At 44.1% G+C, this 12,486-nt stretch overlaps 1 pseudogene; it reads left to right on the top strand.

Annotated features, from left to right (window-relative positions):
* The first annotated feature begins 4,596 nt into the window (after window positions 1–4,596).
* LOC138438114 (dimethyladenosine transferase 2, mitochondrial pseudogene) lies at window positions 4,597–6,073 on the top strand (annotated as a pseudogene).
* Window positions 6,074–12,486: the final 6,413 nt, after the last annotated feature.

The raw sequence follows: 12,486 nt of genomic DNA on the forward strand, positions 1-12,486 counted from the left end.
AAGTCCCCTGGCTCACATTTCTGGAACAGACAAGCAGGAGAATCACTCGTCTGCTCTATCCCTTAGGCACAGCTTGGGATCAAGTTCCATCTCTGTGTTGGCCTCTGTTTGCCCTCCCAGACCATAGGCACACAAACCTGTCATCCCTCCTGCCCAATTTGCATAAACTGAAAGTAACTAGCCCCAGGCTCCTCCTGTCACAGGAAAGGGGGACTTTATAGTATTAAAGAGAAATGAGTCAACACAACAAGGATATAACACATGGGCTGAGTCAAGGCCGGTGTATCTCTGGTTAGGCTGGGTATTTGGGGCAGCTTGGAAGGGTTACATTTTTTTTTTAATTTTTATTTGACTATATTTGATTTATAATGTTGTGTTACTTTCAGGTATACAGCAAAGTGAATCAGTTAAACATATACATACGTGCTCAGTTGCTTAAGTCATTTCCGACTCTTTTGGAACCCCACAGACTATAGCCCACCATGCTCCTTTGTCCATGGGATTTTCCAGGCTAGAATACTGGAGTGGGTTGTCATTTCCTACCCCAGGGAGTCTTCCTGACCCGGGATCGAACTCATGTCTCCTGCATCGGCAGGAGGCTTCTTTACTACTGAGCCACCTAGGAATTCCCATACGTATACATATGTGCATGTGTGCTAAGTCTCTTCAGTCGTGTCATACTTTGTGACCCTGTGGACTGTAGCCTGCCAGGCTCCTCTGTCTTAGGGATTCTCCAGGCAAGAATACTGGAGTGGGTTGCCATGCTGTCTTCCAGGGGATCTTCCCAACCCAGAGATCGAACCCGAATCTCTTGTCTCCTACATTGGCAGGTGGGTTCTTTACCACTAGTGCCACCTGGGAAGCCCAAGTATACATATATCCACTCCTTTTTAGGTTGTTTTCCCATATAGGCCATTACAGAGTACTGGGTTCCCTGTGTTCTACAAAAGGTTGGAAGGTCTCCTTCTTGAATTTTGAATTCAGCCTCCCTTCCTCCATAGCATGTCCAGCCTTGGGAATAAGGTCAGCAAATGGGGATAGGAGTCAGATGACAGGCAGACCCCTCTCTTGTCCCATGGGAAATGCCATTTAGATAACTTTTTGTTGTTCTTGTTCACATTCTCTAACAGTCACTCCTCCTTGCAAAGGCTCTGTACCTCCACTTGCTAAGAGGCAAAGAGGATGGAGACAATGGGGAGCCCCTCATTAGGTGGAGTGTGTCACGTTGGGGTGAAAGACAGCCAACTGACCTGGAGGCCCAGTCTTAGAAGAGCAGACATCTGTTGATGTATGTGGGCCAGACACAGGATGTAGGGGCTCCCCAAGGACAGCCTGTTTCCTCACGTGGCAGAGCCAAGGCAGCCCAGACATGGTCCTGGTGCGAAAGGGGAAAGCGACAGCACGCTTGTCAGTACGCGCTTGCATACTTAAGAGCTTGCATGCTTGCATTCCTGCAAGATTGCGTGATGACCTCTGCACAGCCTCTTGGACCAGCTCACTCTTCACCAGTCATGCTCAGATCTAGCTGCGAAGAAGACCCAGGCAATGGATGGGATCTCGCCCTAAGACCCCCAGCATCTGTGGGCACTGAGTCACTGGTGACCTCATTTCCTCTCTCATTTGATCTGTCACTGAGAACTCCCTGGCTGGGAGTCCAAAAATACTAATGAGATTGAACAGCTGTCAGCATGCCTTTCCTTCAGCCAATCTGCCTGTCTGCTGCTGCTGCTGGCTGAAGCCCCAGCTGTCAGCCATCTGCTGTAAGAGCCCAAGATGAGCATTAGAAAGCAAAGTAGCACAGTCAGAACACCAACAGCCCCAGAAGCTTACAGTCCTGTCATTTCTCCCACCTTTGCACCCACAGTTGCCACCAGGACTCCTAACTTTAACTTCTGCTGCCCAGCATGAAGTTTCCTACAACCCATCAACTTCCTGGCCTCTTGTCCCTGCCTTACTCTCCTGCCCAGGATCCAACCCAGCAGCTCCTGGGTTCCTTGCATCTGCTGGGTGAAGGAGCATGTGGCCTAAAGGCAAACTGTCCCTCCCTAAACTTGAGGCCATTGCTGTTGTTTAGTGACTATGTCTTGTCCAAATCTTTTGCAATGTCATGGACTATAGCCCACCAGGCTTCTCTGTCCCTGGGATTTCCCAGGATAATACTAGACTTGGTTGCCATTTCCTCTTCCAAGGGATCTTCCTGACCCAGGGATCAAACCTGTGTCTCCTGCTTGGCAAGTGGATTCTTTAGCACTGAGCCACTTGGGAAGCCTTGGGGCTAGAAAACCCCAAATGGCCCTCCTGAGACCCTCAGGGAATCTGGTTTCTTCAACAGACTTTCCAAATGGCCAAAACCTCAAGTGGCCCTCCTGAGAACCTCAGGGAATCTGGTTTCTTCAACAGGTTTTCCAGGTGACCGAGGATGGTAAGTGGTCTCTGGAGAACTACATGTCAGCCTTCTCCCCTCAGCTGATCCCAACTGCAGGGTATCCTGAGCCCAACAAGGGCACAGAAGCAAGAGTGACACAGCAGCTAGTGAGCCCCATGGGAAATGTCCCTGCTGTGCATGTATCTGTCTTTGTGAGGCAGCTGTGCCTTCATCCACAATAATTTTTCTGAGCTCTACCCTAGTATCTACTTTTTAGAGCTATAAACCCTTGTTGTTGTTCAGTTGCTAAGTCATGTCTGACTCTTTGAGACCCCATGGACTGCAGCACACCAGTCTTCCCTGTCGTTCAAAATCTCCCAGAGTTTGCTCAGACTCATGTCCATTGAGTTGATGATGCCATCCAACCATCTCATCCTCTGTTGTCCCTTTTTTCTCCTGCCCTAAATCTTTCCCAGCATCAGGGTCTTTTGCAATGAGTCAGCTCTTCACATCAGTATCGGAGCTTCAGCATCAGTCCTTCCAATGAATAAAACCATCAAAATAGAAAAATCACTCTTGATGGCAGTAATCTCTGGGCTGCAATATATGACTCAGAACAGAGACAGTGTCACTTTTCACAATGAAAGCTTTCACACTGTTTGATTTCTTATCCTACGCTTGTAAGCTTTTTAAAAACTAATAGCAATAAATACTGGAGAAAGTGGAGAAAAGAGAACCCTCTTGCACTGTCATTGGAAATGTAAATTGATAACAGCCCCTATGGAGAATTCCTTTAAAAACTAGGAATAAAACTACCATATGCCCCAGCAATCCCACTACAGGGCATGTACTCTGAGGAAACCAAATTTGAAAAAGACACGTGTATCCCAGTGTTCACTGCAACACTATTTACATTTAACACTATTTACATTCAACACTATTTAGTTAGGACATGGAAGCAACTTAGATGTCTGTCCATCAACAGATAAATGGATAAAGAAGTCGTGGTGCATATATACAATGAAATGCTATTCAGCCATAAAAAGAAATGCATTTGAGTCAGTTCTAGTGAGGTGAATGAACCCAGAGCCTATTATACAGAGGGAAGTAAGTCAGAAAGAGAACAACAAATATCTTACATTAGTGCACATGACTCAGCAGGGGAAAGACAGGGTGGAAAAAACTGACATACCAACTAGATAGAGCAGCTTCCCAGATGGTACAGTGGTAAAGAATCCACCTGCCAAGGCAGGAGACTCGAGAGACGCAGATTTGATCCCTGGGTTGGGAAGATCCCCTGGAGTAGGAAATGGCTACCCACTCCAGAATTCTTGCCTGGAAAATGGCATGATTAGAGGAGACTGGAGGGCTACAGTCCATGGGTTCCCAGAGTCGACTATGAGTGAGCACGCACACACACACAGTCCTGTCCATCAACAGCACAGATCCTTTGCTCCTGAGTTTAATCCCATCAGAGCAACTTTGAAACAATCCATTCCATTCTCAGGCAATTCTTAGGTCTAGAACCAACTGCCTTTCCACATCATGGCTTCACACATGCCATGCCACCCATACCATCCACCCCATTACTACCAAATACTTGGAAGTTTACCTGCCAGAGTTCCCTAATATCATCCAAGATTAGCGAGGGAATTAAAGGGGATGGGTGATATAGAAATTCTTAGACTCCTGTGAGTGTGGCAACTCTGCAGTCCAAGCTTTCCTGGAGGGCTCAAGGCTCAAGAATTGGGTATTTTCTCTAAAAATATATTTCCAGCTTGTCTCAGAGAAAAACCACAAGTGCTCACTTTTTCCCACCCTCACCTCCACCCAGGAGATCCTTTAACCTGTGAAACTGTCCCCTTGTTGAGCCAACTCTTCCCAGGAAGAGACATTGAAGGAAAGTAAAACTCTAAGAAGCTTTTTAAAAGCTGCCCCCCAGGGCTTCCCTGGTAAAGAATGCGGGAGACATGGATTCGATCCCACATGCTGTGGAGCAACTGCACCGATGCACCACAGCTATTGAGCTTGGGCTCTAGAGTCCAGGAGCCACAACTACTGAAGCCCCAGCACTCCAGAGCCCGTGCTCTGCAATAAGAGAAGCCACTGCAATGAGAAGCTGGCACAGTGCTGCCCCGACTCACCAAAATTAAGGAAAGGCCCGTGCAGCAACGAAGACTCAGCACAGCCAAAAATAAAATAAATGAGACTTCCGCCGGCCTAGTCCTGGAGTAGGGCTAAGTGGCACGTGGGGTGTGCCCTGTGTGGAGTTCGTCGACAATGTAAAGATCCTGGGCGACCCTGGGACAGGCCTTAGAGGATGAGAATGTGGGTCCCAGGGGCGGGAATTCCCTCTCGGCTGACGCTTTCAGCCTTTACCCGCGCTGGGCGATTTTGCGTTTTGAATTCCGGAGTGGCGAGGTGGAAGGACGTCCCAGCAGAGAACTGTCGTAGCTTGTATGACTTCCATCCGCAACTGAAGCCCGATGTGGGATTTGGGAAATTGTCCTCTCGCCTGTACAAGTCCCGCTCCGAGACCAAGCGATACGTAACCAGTCCGAGAGTGGCTGAGACCGTGGTGCGCATGCTGCGGGGAAAACGAAAAGCTGGCCAGCTAATCCTGGAGTGCAATCCAGGTCCTGGAGTACTCACCCGAGCATTGCTTGAAAGTGGTGCCAGAGTGATTGCCCTTGAAAGTGACAAACATTTTCTTCCAGGATTGAAGTCCTTACGAGACAATGTGAATGGAAGACTAGAAGTGATATATTGTGACTTCTTTAAACTGGACCCTAGAAATCGTGGCACAGTGACACCGCCCCTTATGACTTCAGATATGCTTTTTCAGTATTTGGGAATGAAAGCACATCCTTGGAAAAAAGGTTTCCCTTTCAAAGTAGTTGGGATCTTACCAGTTAAAACTGAGAGAAACACACTTTGGAAAATTTTACATGACCTGTATTCCTGTTCTTCTGTATATAAATATGGACCAGCAGAACTAAATTTGTTTGTTTCTGAAAAGGAATGCCGGAAACTAACGGCAAATCCCCAAACTCCAGGCTTGTATCAGTCATTAAGTGTGCTCGGTCAAACAGCTTGTGCAATCAAGGTCCTGTGTACGGAGCCTTCCTCATCATTTGACGCGTATACTGTAAAGGGACAGCTGAAAAGGCAAAGGCATAGGGAATCATTAGAACAAAACCTATGTTTTATTCAGTTGACTCCTCATAGAAATTTATTTACAGGAACCTTAACACCTTTTAACTATGATGTATTTTTTCACATGTTAAGGCAATGTTTTATGAAACGCAATGCCAAGCTAATAGACCATTTACCTTCATTGAGTCCAATTGATGCAGTGCGTATATTGAAGCAAATAAAAAAACCTAAAGATGTGAGAGTAGTAGATATGTACCCTGAAGACTTTCAGCGCCTTTTTGAAACCATAGAATGTTCAAAAGATGATACTTGTAAGTGGCTATATGATGAATTCATGGAGGATACACTCGCATAGTGAAGTGGACTGCTGAGACATTAACTGGAGCTACTTATTATTTTGAAAATTATGACACAAATGGAAAAGAACTGAGTTTGAAAAGCTCACATCCTTTCAGAAGATAACTGTTCTTGTTTTGCACAACTAGGCAGATCATTTCTTCTGCCACTGATAATGGTGTATTGGATAAAACAGTGGTTGCTATTTTATTCAAATGAATGTTAATTGTGGATTTAATAAAATTAGATATGTTTTGTTTTAAATTCCAAAAATAAAATAAAATAAATGAATTTTTTAAAAAAAACCTACAACCCAGTCTTCATATGCTCGAGCATGTGAAACCATTACCAGGAGCTGGGGGCATCATCCATCACTCTCTTTCACTTGCAGCCCTCAGGCTGGTCCTCAGAATGGAACCCAGCTAGCCAGAACCATTTTTCCAGGACTTCCGTGAGAAGCAAGAGGCCCTGCTCCAGCCAGCTCAGTGCTACTGATCTGCAGGATTAGGCAGGCTTGGAAACTCAGACCCAGCATGAGTCACTTCCAACTCACTGCTAGTGTCATCCTTTTATATAAATCTGGAATTATTCGGAAGTGCCATTTTTCCCCAGAATTTCTCTCTAGGCTAAGAGAGGTTTTGTTTTGCTTTATTTCTTTCGGAGAAGTTTCTCCTTTTTTATTTTTTCTTATTTTTTTTAAGTTTTATTGGACTCTAGGTGATACACACTGGTGTGTTAGTTTCTGCTGTACAGCATAGTGAATCAGTTACATATACATACACATACATCCACTCTTTAGATTCTTTTCCCATATAGGTTATTACAGAGCACTGAGTAGAGTTCCCTGTGCCATTTAGTCTATTTTATATGTAGCAGCAGTGAAGTGAAGTGAAAGTTGCTCAGCGGTGTTCAACTCTTTGCGACCCCATTGGGGGTGTACAGTCCATGGAATTCTCCACGCCAGAATACTGGGGTGGGTAGCCTTTCCCTCCTCCAGGGAATCTTCCCAACCCAGGGATCGAACCCAGGTCTCCTGCATTACAGGTGGATACTTTACCAGCTGAGCCACAAGGGAAGCCCAAGAACATTGGAAAGGGTAGCCTATCCCTTCTCCAGGGGATCTTCCAGACCCAGGAATTGAACCAGGGTCTCTTGCATGGCAGGTAGATTCTTTACCAACTGAGATATCAGGGAAGCCCACGTTTAGAGTAGTTAGTATATGTCAATCCCAGTCTCCCAATTTATCCCTCCCCACCTTGACCCCTGGTAAACGTAAGTTTGCTTTCTACGTCTGTGACTCTACTTCTGTTTTATAAAAATATAGCATGCATTATGAATTTTCATGTCATCTTTTTCTCAGATGGTTTGAGTTTTGTTTCATTGTTTCATTAATGTTTTGTTCACTAATCTAAAGAAATTATATATTTTATCTCTGTTATAAAAGTACTTACCTCTATGAGTTTTTAACATCATATCTAATTAAATAAAATCTATTTTGTCAAAAACTGTCTTAACAAAAATAAATTTGTCAATATTTATTTCCTTCTCTTGAACTAAAAAGAACCTCAGGTACTTTAACTTCTATCTCTCCCCTCCCCAAACCTACTATAGTTCCCTCACAAATTAGATATTTTATTAAACAGTTGACACTTGTTTGTGAGTGTGTGTGTGTGTGTGTGTGTATGTATGCTCAGTTGAGTCCAATTCTCTGCAACCCCATGGACTGCAGGCCACCAGGCTCCTACTCCATTTCCTACTCCAGGGGATCTTCCCAACCCAGGGATCAAACTGGTGTCTCTTACATCTCCTGCAATGACAGATTCTTTACCAGCATCCCACCTGGGAAGCTCAAATGTTTGTTTAGCTTTATTCAAACACTATGTTCTTAGCCCACCATTTCTTCTCACATCCCAGGCTTTCCTAGTGGGGTCATTTTCCCCTCCCCCTAGTACAGCCTTTGGAAGTTAGTTTAATAAAGGCCTCTTGGTATGAAACTTCTCACCACTGACATCTTTGCATGGTTCTTGTTCTTGAAAGATGTTTTTATGGGACCCACAATTCTCAGTTGATAGCATTTGCTTACAATACTATAAAACTATCATTGCACTGTTTTTCAGCTTTCACTTTAACTGTTGAAGAGTTCCCCATCATTCTAATTGTTGCGCCTCTGTAACTAACCAACTTCTCTTTGCTATCTCCTGTGCATACCTGGAAGAGGGCCTGGCAACCCACTCCAGAATTCTTGTCTGGAGAATCTCATGGACAGAAGAGCCTGGCTGGCTACGGTTCATAGGGTCACAAAGAGTCAGACATGACTAAAGTGGCTTAGCATGCACACACGTGGTTAACCTCAGTTGTGAAATAATTTTCTTACTGCATCCAGCCTCATATTATTTCTCTTATCAGCTGAGTAATACTTTTAAAAATATGCTAATGAGAGCTAACTTAATCCTGATATTCCAGATGTCTTTTACTGGGAGAAATTGTGCTACACAATTAGTCATCTATATGGCTAGAAATGAAAAGCCTTTTTATTGTGTTTTTTTTTTTTAAGTTTCTTCACTACTTTGTTCACTTATTAATTGAGCAAGTATTTCTTGAGAACCTTCTAATTGTGAGGCATTGTATCAGGTACTGGATATATACTGGAGCATAAAACAGATACGATGTTGCCCTACAGAACTTACAGCTTAATAGGAGAGATATTCAACAAACAAGAAAACAAATAAATATGAACATAGAGAATGACTCGGAAGTTGAAAGAACCTAAAACATTGTTGTATGAAGAAACGAAGGAATTAGGAAGGTTTGGCCTTCTCAGAAGGCTCAGAACTTCATTTTGAAAATCCTTTTAATTTTTTAATCCATTTCATCCAACTGACTCCTGGTTCCACCATTCCACTGAAGCTACTTTTGTGAAAGCTTCCTAAATCCAGTGGATTTACCCACATCTTAGGTCACTTTCCTGGGTGCTATGCTTCAGTTCAGTTCAGTCACTCAGTCGTGTCCTTCTCTTTGCGACCGCATGAATCACAGCACGCCAGGCCTCCCTGTCCATCACCAACTCCCGGAGTTCACTCAGACTCATGCCCATCGAGTCAGTGATGCCATCCAGCCATCTCATCCTCTATTGTCCCCTTCTCTTCCTGCCCCCAGTTCCCCCCAGCATCAGAGTCTTTTCCAATGAGTCAACTCTTCACATGACGTGGCCAAAGTACTACAGTTTCAGCTTTAGCATCATTCCTTCCAAAGAAATCCCAGGGCTGATCTCCTTCAAAATGCACTGGTTGGATCTCCTTGCAGTCCAAGGGACTCTCAAGAGTCTTCTCCAACACCACAGTTCAAAAGCATCAATTCTTTGGCACTCAGCCTTCTTTACAGTCAACTCTCACATCCATACATGACTACAGGAAAAACCATAGCCTTGACTAGACGGACCTTAGTCGGCAAAGTAATGTCTCTGCTTTTGAATATGCTATCTAGGTTGGTCATAACTTTTCTTCCAAGGAGTAAGCGTCTTTTAATTTCATGGCTGCAGTCACCATCTGCAGTGATTTTGGAGCCCCCCAAAAATAAAGTGTGACACTGTTTCCCCATCTATTTCCCATGAAGTGGTTGGACCGGATGCCATAATCTTCGTTTTCTGAATGTTGAGCTTTAGGCCAACTTTTTCACTCTCCTCTTTCACTTTCATCAAGAGGCTTTTTAGCTCCTCTTCACTTTCTGCCATAAGGGTGGTATCACCTGCATATCTGAGGTTATTGATATTTCTCCTGGAAATCTTGATTCCAGCTTGTGTTTCTTCCAGTCCAGCGTTTCTCATGATGTACTCTGCATAGAAGTTAAATAAGCAAGGTGACAATATACAGCCTTGATGTACTCCTTTTCCTATTTGGAACCAGTCTGTTGTTCCATATCCAGTTCTAACTGCTGCTTCCTGACCTGCATACAGATTTCTCAAGAAGCAGGTCAGGTGGTCTGGTATTCCCATCTCTTTCAGAATTTTCCATAGTTTCTTGTGATACACACAGTCAAAGGCTTTGGCATAGTCAATAAAGTAGAAATAGATATTTTTCTGGAACTCTCTCGCTTTTTCCATGATCCAGCAGATGTTGGCAATTTGATCTCTGGTTCCTCTGCCTTTTGTAAAACCAGCTTGAACATCTGGAAGTTCACGGTTCATGTATTGCTGAAGCCTGGCTTGGAGAATTTTGAGCATTTACTAGCATGTGAGATGAGTGCAACTGTGTGGTAGTTTGAGCATTCTTTGGCATTGCCTTTCTTTGGGATTGGAATAAAAACTGACCTTTTCCAGTCCTGTGGCCACTGCTGAGTTTTCCAAATTTGCTGCCATGTCCAATTCTTTTTGACTCCATGGACTTTAGCCCACCAAGCTCCTCTACCCATGGGATTTCCCAGGCAAGAATACTGGAGTAGGTTGCCATTTCCTCCTCTAGGGGGTCTTTCCAACCCAGGAATGGAAGCCAGGTCTCTCGCATCTCTTACATTAGCAGGAGGATTCTTTACCACTAGTGCTACCTGGGAAGCCCTAGGCACCATTGACCACTTCCATTTCCTTTTTCTTTTATCCTCTAAGTCACCTGGCTTTTCTTTCTTTTTTATTTTTAAATACCAGTTTTACTTTTTTAAAAAGATTTTTAAAATGTGGGCCAGTTATTAAATCTTTATTGTATTTGTTACAATATTGCTTCTGTTTTTGATTTTTTGATCACGAGGCATTTGGGATCTAGTTCCCTGACCAGGGATCAAACCAGCACCCTCTGCATTGGAAGGTGAAGTCTTAACCACTGGACCACCAGAGAAGTCCTTTGCCTGGTTTTTCTTCTGGCCTTCTTCTTTTCTCCTGTACTGACAATTCTTATACTACCTGCCCTCTGGTGTTGCCTGTCCTACATATATTCATTCTGAAATCCCAGATCTTCTATCACTGTCTTCCACCCTACTTGGTCCCTTGGAGTCTGACTCACATGGACTGCATTCACTGGACTCCCTGGGTGTCTAGCTTTCAGTTGGGTTCAGCCTGCCAGAGGAATGGAGAGGAAATCAGAAGGCAGAAGGGTGAGAGGTGAGAACACTTATTCCCCAAGCTCCTCACCCAGCTTCTGCAGGGTCACCAACTACTCTCTCTGAGGTCTAGGAAACAGAATCATTGTTCAGTCTCTGAGTCATGTCTGACTACTTGAGACCTCATGGACTTCAGGGAAATAGAATGACTGCTATTAACTGTGCATCACCAGCCAAACTGTTGTCTAGGGAGATTTACCTATAAATACCAAAAACATAACAAACATAACAAACATAACATTCATTTATCCAAGCTTTACTGCAATAACTCCTCTTTTATCCCTCCCCCTAAAGCAAGCAAATACACTAAGCTGATCATCCCACTGGTTGCTTGGTGATGTTAAGTAATGCCTCTTCCAGTGGGTCAATCTAAAAGTATGAGAGTTAGCCTCAGCTTTGCTTCTTCAATCCCCATTCATATCTAAAACTATTACGTTCCTTCCAATTCTACCTTGAAAATGTCTCAACTCTATCCCTTCCACTCTCTCCCCACCACCATTGGCTTATCTCAAGGCCTCATCACTTCCTCCTAGATTGTCTCCCTGATTTGAGCCTGGCCCATCTCCAGCTGTACAGTGAAAAAATAAACTTGCTAAAATGCAAATTTTGTTGTATCACTGAGATCTCCTTTGCCTAGTACACAAGGTCCTTCCTAATGTGGTCCTTGCCTGCTTTGCTAGTCTCATCTCTCTTCACTTGCCTTCAAAGAGCTTACCTGAAGGCATTTGTCTGATACCCTCCATCCTCTCTGAGGACTACTTCTCCTATAAGACATGTGAGTAGCATTTGCCTATGAATATATTCTCCCAGATTCCTAGACTCAGTCAACTGGCCCTTCTCTTCTTGGTCTCCTGCACTGACCTCTATCAGAGCATCTCTAACACTCTACCATACTTATCAAATATTTTTGTCTGTCCTCCTGCAAACCTGTGAGCCTCTTGAGATCAGAGACCAATTCTTACTCATCCTCATTTTCCCAATGCTTATCATTGTGTCCTTCTTAGAGGAAGATCAATAAATGCACACCCCTCTTGCTTGAGATTCTTTGCTTCAGTCTCCCTTATGTTATGGATCAAATAGCTCATGCATAACTTGGCCCCTTCTTTGGAATCCTTACTCTCCTCTTCCCCTTGTCTCTCACAAACACGATACCACCAAACACACTAAGCTGATCATCCCCATAGTTGCCTGGTGGTGTTAAGTAATGCTTCTTCAGTGGGTCAGCCTAAAAGTCTCAGTAGGTAGATATCAATAATTCAGTTCAGTTCAGTTCAGTCCAGTCACTCAGTCGTGTCCAACTCTTTGCAACCCCTGAACCGCAGCATGCCAGGCCTCCTTGTTTATCACCAACTCCTGGAGTCCACCCAAACCCATGTCCATCCAGTTGGTGATGCCATCCAACCATCTCATCCTCTGTCATCCCCTTCTCCTCCTGCCTTCAATTTTTCCCAACATCAGGGTCTTTTCCAATGAGTCAACTCTTCGCATGACGTGGCCAAAATATTGGAGTTTCAGTTTCAACATCAGTCCTTCCAATGAACACC

This window comes from Ovis canadensis, chromosome 3 (assembly GCF_042477335.2).
Source record: "Ovis canadensis isolate MfBH-ARS-UI-01 breed Bighorn chromosome 3, ARS-UI_OviCan_v2, whole genome shotgun sequence".
Classification (NCBI taxonomy): Eukaryota; Metazoa; Chordata; class Mammalia; order Artiodactyla; family Bovidae; genus Ovis; species Ovis canadensis.